Source organism: Chinchilla lanigera, unplaced genomic scaffold (assembly GCF_000276665.1).
Source record: "Chinchilla lanigera isolate Chin_1 unplaced genomic scaffold, ChiLan1.0 scaffold00087, whole genome shotgun sequence".
NCBI lineage: Eukaryota > Metazoa > Chordata > Mammalia > Rodentia > Chinchillidae > Chinchilla > Chinchilla lanigera.
Window position 1 is genome coordinate 5,685,235 of NW_004955488.1, and position 6,934 is coordinate 5,692,168.

The window sequence follows — 6,934 nt, forward strand, 5'->3', positions numbered from 1 at the left end:
CCCCCTATTACTATATTATTCTTCTTTTACTCTTTTAAATAAAAAGAAAAGAAAGATAAGCCTGAGTCAGGTGTAGGAAAATGGATGACCCTTGAGACTATCATGTTAAGTGGAATAAATCAGACACACAAGCTTAAATATCATATGGTTTCTTCTATGTGAGAAACCCATATTATAAATATGGAGCAAAATAAAAGGCAGATCATAGGAAGTGGGGAGATAGAACTTTTTCAATTGGGAAGGGGATCAAGAGATGGAGGGAGATGGAGGTAGGGGAGGGAAGGGGAGGGGAGGAAGAAGGACTGAGACATGTGATGTACACATCCTGACTCCCCACGAGGAAAGCAACCATCAGGTACTTCAAACAAGTACGGAAGAAATTGGGAGAAAAAAAAGAACTGAAATGTCTATGCAGTTGAAGAATTTAAGATTTGTTTACAGTTTTAAATTTTTTTTCACTGAGGATGTCTGAAGTACTATGTTCAAAGCTACTTATATATAATTTTTTTTCTATAGTTGCAATATTCATTTGAAATGCAGTTGTGTTTGTTTGATTTATATTCCATTTTAGGATTTTTTTCCAACCTTTAGGGTTTAGTTTTATTTTTGAATATTTAAAATATTTTATTTACAAAATAAAAACTACTCATTATTTCCAGAGAAATGGTTTCCTCTTCTAGTAGGAGAGTAACAATAATTAATACTTTCCATATTGTTATATTCATTGTAGTTCAGAGTACACAATATAGACATGAAATATTGTCCAAAAAATATTAGCACAAACCTTTCTTTTTGATGAACTAAAAGAAACTAGCTGTACAACCAGCTTAACTGTCTTGTGTGTGTGTGTGTGTGTGTGTACTTTTTTTTTCCTTTTCCCTTCCTTTCTTTCCCCTTTCTCCCATCACACTTTTTCTTTTCCTTTGTGTAGTTTCTTCTCTGTTCAAAATATCTATTGTGCATTTTGGATCTTATTTACTCATTCAGTTTCTCACACTAGTGAAATAATATGTTTGCACATGCGAGTCTGATTTATTTCACTTAGAAGTATGGTCTCAAGTTGCATCTGTTTACCTATAAAAGTCTCAAGGTTATCCTTCTTTATGGTTGAGTAGTATTCCATTACATAGAAAAACCACATCTTTTTTATCCATTCCTCAGGTGATGGTCATTTGGGTTGTTTCTAAAATTTAGCTATTATGGATTGTGTTGCTATAAACATGGATGCACATATATTGCTGTGTTTTTAATTATTCCAGAAAGATACCCAGAAGGGGAATAGCTGAGTTGAATGGAATCTCTAATTCTAGTTTTTTGATGAATCTCCAGATTGAGTCCCACAATGGTTGCACCAGTCTACACTCCCAGCAACAGTGCAGAAGTGTTCCTTTTTCCCCACAGCCCTGCCAGCTTTTGTTATTGGTAGATTCCTTTTTGAGACCCATTCTTTCTGGAGTGAGATGGCATCTCAGTGTTGTGATTTTTGACAAGTCACCAAATAAAAAAAGGAAACATTGAAAAACAACTGCGACCTCAAGCAAATCTCTTTGAACCTTCTATACACAAAAGAGGCATTATTTTTGGCTAATCATGAGTTTTAGAGACCAAGAGATATAAAGATGAAAAGGCCCGGAGGTTATGAAGGTCCTTGATCATCAATTACCTACTCAGCAGGTGTGGGTTATGTATTGGAAACATCTCAGAAAGGAATACATAGATATTTAATTACCAACGCTGAAGAGTTTTCTGAGGTCAGAACAACCGGGCAGCAACAAAGGCTGCACTGGCTTAGCAGGTGTGATGAAAACATTGGCCACTACCTTGTGTAAACTGGATTCATAAGCAAACTTTTGAGAGGGGAATGTTTTCAAAGGCTCAATTTTAGGATGGCGGAGCAGTGTGGAGGTGCTCAGGATAAGGCTGAAGATTTTTATATTCCTCATCTTTCTTTGGGAAAATGATCAGTTCAAACGCTGGTAGAGCAAGAGGTGGCCTAATTAAAAGGTAATTTTAATAAATTACCTCCCCCACTGAGGAGAAGGCGCTGTTCCACAGAGCTGCCCCTTAGGAGCCCCTGAGAGCCCCGTCCGTGTCAGGGTGGAGCGCTGTGAGATGTTCCCATGCAGGTGGCAATGCAGGCGCACACACCCACCTGCTTCTTCAAAGATGAATGAAAGCTTTTACCCTTTGAGAGGTATTTGTATGCTAAAGATGTATTGCTTAATAGCTCAGCACATGCATTAACCTAAGAATGGCTTAAAAGTCATAGTGAGAAGAACGCTTTATTGTCAGACCATTTTCAATTGACAATTTTATTACCATTTGATGCCAAAGGTTATCATTTCTCTTCTTCATTTTACATCGTTTAACATTTTTATGAGACAGATTTAATAACAAATTGTAAGATGTTAATGCTTAATTACTTTTTTTTTTTTTTTTTTTGGCCTTTCTGAGACAGAGTCTTGCTGTGCAGTTCAGGTTGGCCTTGAGCTCACTTTGTAGCACAGGCTGGCCTCAAACTCACAACGGTCCTCCTGCCTCAGCCTCCTGAGTGCTGGGATTACAGGCATGCGCCACCATGTCCAGCACTTAATTACATTTTTATATCTCTGCTGAATGACGTTTTTACTTCTCTGCTGTTCCTTACCCATTTTTCACTGAAGTATATAACAGAATTTTGGCATCACCAGTAAATAGAGGCTGTAAAAATTGTTGTTTGTCTGATACAGATTCAGGGGGACCTTATAGCATATCAACTTGTGGTAAAAAGGGGTTAATGGACAAAGAGATTACTGTGCATAGCAGGATAGATGCTGGAAAAAACCCAAAGACAAACTTAATTCCATATATGGAAATAAAGTACTTAAAACACAGGAAAGAAATGGTTCTCTTTTCTGATCAGGCCACAATTGAGATAAAGGGTTCAATTTAGGAAAACACGACCTCAGAAAGATATGAAGAGGGCCGCCCAAACAGAGAGACTTCTGGGACAAAAACAAGAGGCAAATGGGAGGTTGATCTGAAAGTACACAAAGCGGCACTAAGTAAAGGAAATGTGGACTTATTGTGTATTTGTTCATAGATCTAGGACTCTTGTGCAGAATTGAGAAGAAACCATTTTACAACTATGTTTTGCTAAACAGAGCTGTATGAAAAGGGAACGTGCTATTTTAGAAAGGTCGCCGCTTCCCACTGAGCCAGCAGCGACTGGGGAGGGGCAGGCAGGAAGGGGAAGGGGAAGGGGAAGTAAAATTGATTACGACGCCACACGTACATGTACCAGGTCCCCCAAATGAATGTAGTTACTCTGTACAACGAACACATAGCAATAAAAAATTGGTGTCTATCAGGCGTACTCCAGACCATCGCTACCCAGCAGAACTTTGTGTAGCGATGGAAAACGTGCTCTTAATCTGTCCCGGCAGCAGTAACCACTAGCTGCCTGGGCAAAAAGCCTTTGGAATATAAGTAACGTGGCCAAGGAACTAAACTATTTCATTTGTAATTTAAATGTAAATAGCCACAGCGGGATAGTGGCAACCACATTGGAGAGTCCAGCTAGAGACTTACGGAGAAATCTGCATATTCACTGGAATTTAGAAGAAACCACATCCAAGAATTTTTTCTTGCTTTACTTCCCAATACCACCCCTCACCCAGCTGCTTTACGCCATCCCCATAACTCAAGGCAGTAGCACTAAACTGCTTGCACTTTCTTGAGTATATACGCTATTTCGTGTTTGTAGTCATTTTCCTTGCATGGATTTACTTCTCAACATGTTTTGTGGATTCTTTCTAACGTGCCCAGTTAGTCCTCCTCTAGGAAACCTTTCCGGATACCGCAAGACTTACCTCGGCTGTACCTTGGACATGTGTATCCCATTTGCAGTGTCCAAATAATCCTTTCACATCCTGCTCTCATTCACTCACTCACTGAGTTTCCTAGGGGCGGGGCAATTTCATATCTTCCACATGCAGCGAAATAACTGGCTCCTGTAGAAATGCTATGGAGCAGAGATGCAGGATGAAAGTCCCTGATGCCCCAGCTGCTGCATGTATTTACAAAATGACTTGTAGGAATCTCTCTTAAAGCTGATGTTAAATATCTCATAATTTATAAATAAGAATAAAGGAGTCAACATTTTAAAATAATTTGTCCAATATGATACACATAAAAGCAAGTAGGGAACAACAGGCATATACTGATATCTTAATAAGCAGCACACTGAATATCACTGTGTCAAATTAAGTATGTTACTCTGGAAGAACTTTAATAAATGCTTTTAAAATGCAAGCATCTCCAATTATCCTTCTGCCTCCTAGCAATGAAATTCAAAGACATTAAGTTCCCGAAGGGTACTCAGCTACAAAATGTCACTGTTTGCTTCTAAATCTAGGTCTCCTATGTATTAAGAATTTATATACCTGATATATCATTCTAGTTGTTATTGTAAAATTTAATGTGTTAATATTTTCAGGATTCCAAAATGATAGTTGCTTTTTATAGAAACTTTGAAAATATAGAAAAGTATAGAGAACAAGGGTCACCCATAATTTCTAAATGGAAAGATTGATTCATTCATTTATTGTGCTACCCAATACTACTGGGAACACACATGTAGTTGAACCAACTGGGTGTGTTACTCTCTCTTTACAGTGAGCGAAAACATACCCTGAGTATCATGGGGTCTGTCAGTAAGAAAATGTAAGATTTGTGCTTAGGGTCAGTTGAGTGTTTAAGGAAAGAGATTTCAACTCTAGATTATTTCCTGTCAAAAAGTATGACAGTTCTGTATTTGCTATCTCTAGCAATCTTATAGAGAGGAAGGACACATTACAAGGAGGATAAAGTTATGAAATATAAAGAAGAAACTGTCAGTGATAGTGTCCTAGAGAGGGGGTATTTGGTCTTTTGCAATAGCACACTGCCCTTTTGTCTGTTATTAGACAAGATTATGAGTGCTAAACTGGGGTTAGTATTGTCTAACGCAGTTTCTGCCTAATGCATTGTATACCACACGGCCCAGCTATGGGTATCAGGCCAGCTCTGTTTTTCTTTCTCTCTCAATTCTAAATTCATGCCAGAAATATTTGATAAGTAAATAAGCAATGAATAACTATTTTTTTTTTTTGTCTTTTTGAGACAGGATCTCACTATGCAGTTTAGGGTGGCCTTGAACTCACTTTGTAGCCCAGGCTAGTCTCAAACTTGCAAGGATCCTCCTGCCTCAGCCTCCTGAGTGCTGGAATTACAGGTGTGTGCCACCATGCCCAGCTTGAATAACTATTTTTTAGCAACTACTTACAACAGAAAAAAAATTCAGATATCATAAACACAGTCCATGTCTTGCTGAGGATTATATTCTAATATGGAGATTAATAATTGTATTGGAAGAAAAAACAAAGTACTTATTTCTCCTCAACATAGGAGATTATGTGACCTCAAAGGGTGTAGAGATTTTTCTCCACCAGCAAGCAATGGACACCCGATGGTGAGGGTCCTCTAATCCAATTCAGTTCTGACGCTACCTGCAAATAGCATCAGATCTCACAAGTCAAGGACTCAGAACTCAAGATAGCACCTCTGCTCCACTTTGGATGCCAGTGGTAGGACTCACACTGTTTTACCTGTGCTGCTGAGCTACCAGGTATAAACAGGAGGCTATTCCAGCTAATCACCTTGTCATAATGGCAGAGGAACATTGTCTGAGGTTGTCATTCTCTAAGTTGGTTTATGTCTCACAGGTACAGGGGTGACAAGTGACAGTAGTGAGGGGGATCTTACGACCTACTGTTGGACAAAATTATCTCAGAGAAATTCTTTGTGGTTATCTCCAAGGCGGAAAGGCAGGGAAAGATTTGTTTCTATGACACTGGAGAAGAGAAATTCTAGTTTCTATGGCCTGGCTTGAGGAGGGACTTGTGAACCAGGGGAACTGTGGAAAGAAACATATATATTTGAACATACATATGTATGTATGTATATGAAGACATTTATTTGTATACATATATTCAGATAAAATATCACAACAAGCAAAAAATAAATATATGCAACAAGATCAATTACTGGCTGGGTGTGATGGTGCATGCCTGTAATCCCAGTACTCACAATCGGGAGGCTGAGGCAGGAGGATTGTTGTGAGTTCGAGACCAGCCTGGGCTACAAAGTAAGCTCAAGCCAGCCTGAACTGCATAGCGAGACCCTGTCTCAAAAAGACGACAAAAAAAGAAATCAATTATTGATAATGCCAAATGCTGTGATAAAAAATAAGTGAGGACAGAAACTGGACAGTAGAGGCTCTATTTTCTTTTTTTGTAAATTGAACTAGCGGCCTAGTGTTTGCCAGTCTGTGCTACTGAGCAAAATCACCAGCGCTGTTTTCAATAAGGTAGGAAGGGCTAGTTTTGAGGTGACTGGAACAGAGATCTGAAGGAAGGGAGGCAACAAACTATGAAATGTCTGAGCAAAAGAATTTTGAGCAGAGGAAACAAAATGTTCCAGGGCTGAAGGGAGGAGCACAGTCTGCTAGGCATGCTTGAGGAGCAGCAGGAAGCCGAGTGGGGTGGCAATGGAGTGATCAGGAGCCTGCAGCAGGAGATAATGTCTAAGGAAAGGGTGAGGAAAGAGGTCAGATCATGTAAGCCTTTGAACACTGTGATAAAATGTTTGGAAATTATTCCAAATGTGATGGGAGTCATTGGAGAATTTTGAGCAGATGAGCATGGGGTGTGTGTGTGTGTGTGTGTGTGTGTGTGTGTGTGTAGCTTTACTGAGATATAATTGTTACACAAAGAACTGCACCTACATTAAAGGATCCATCCGGCTGAGAATGAAGGCACATTTATGTAGGTGCAGCAGGGGAGAGGTATGATGTGCGTTGGGGTGACTGGTTAAGACATAACTTCATGGGCTAGGGCTACAGCTCTGGGGTAGA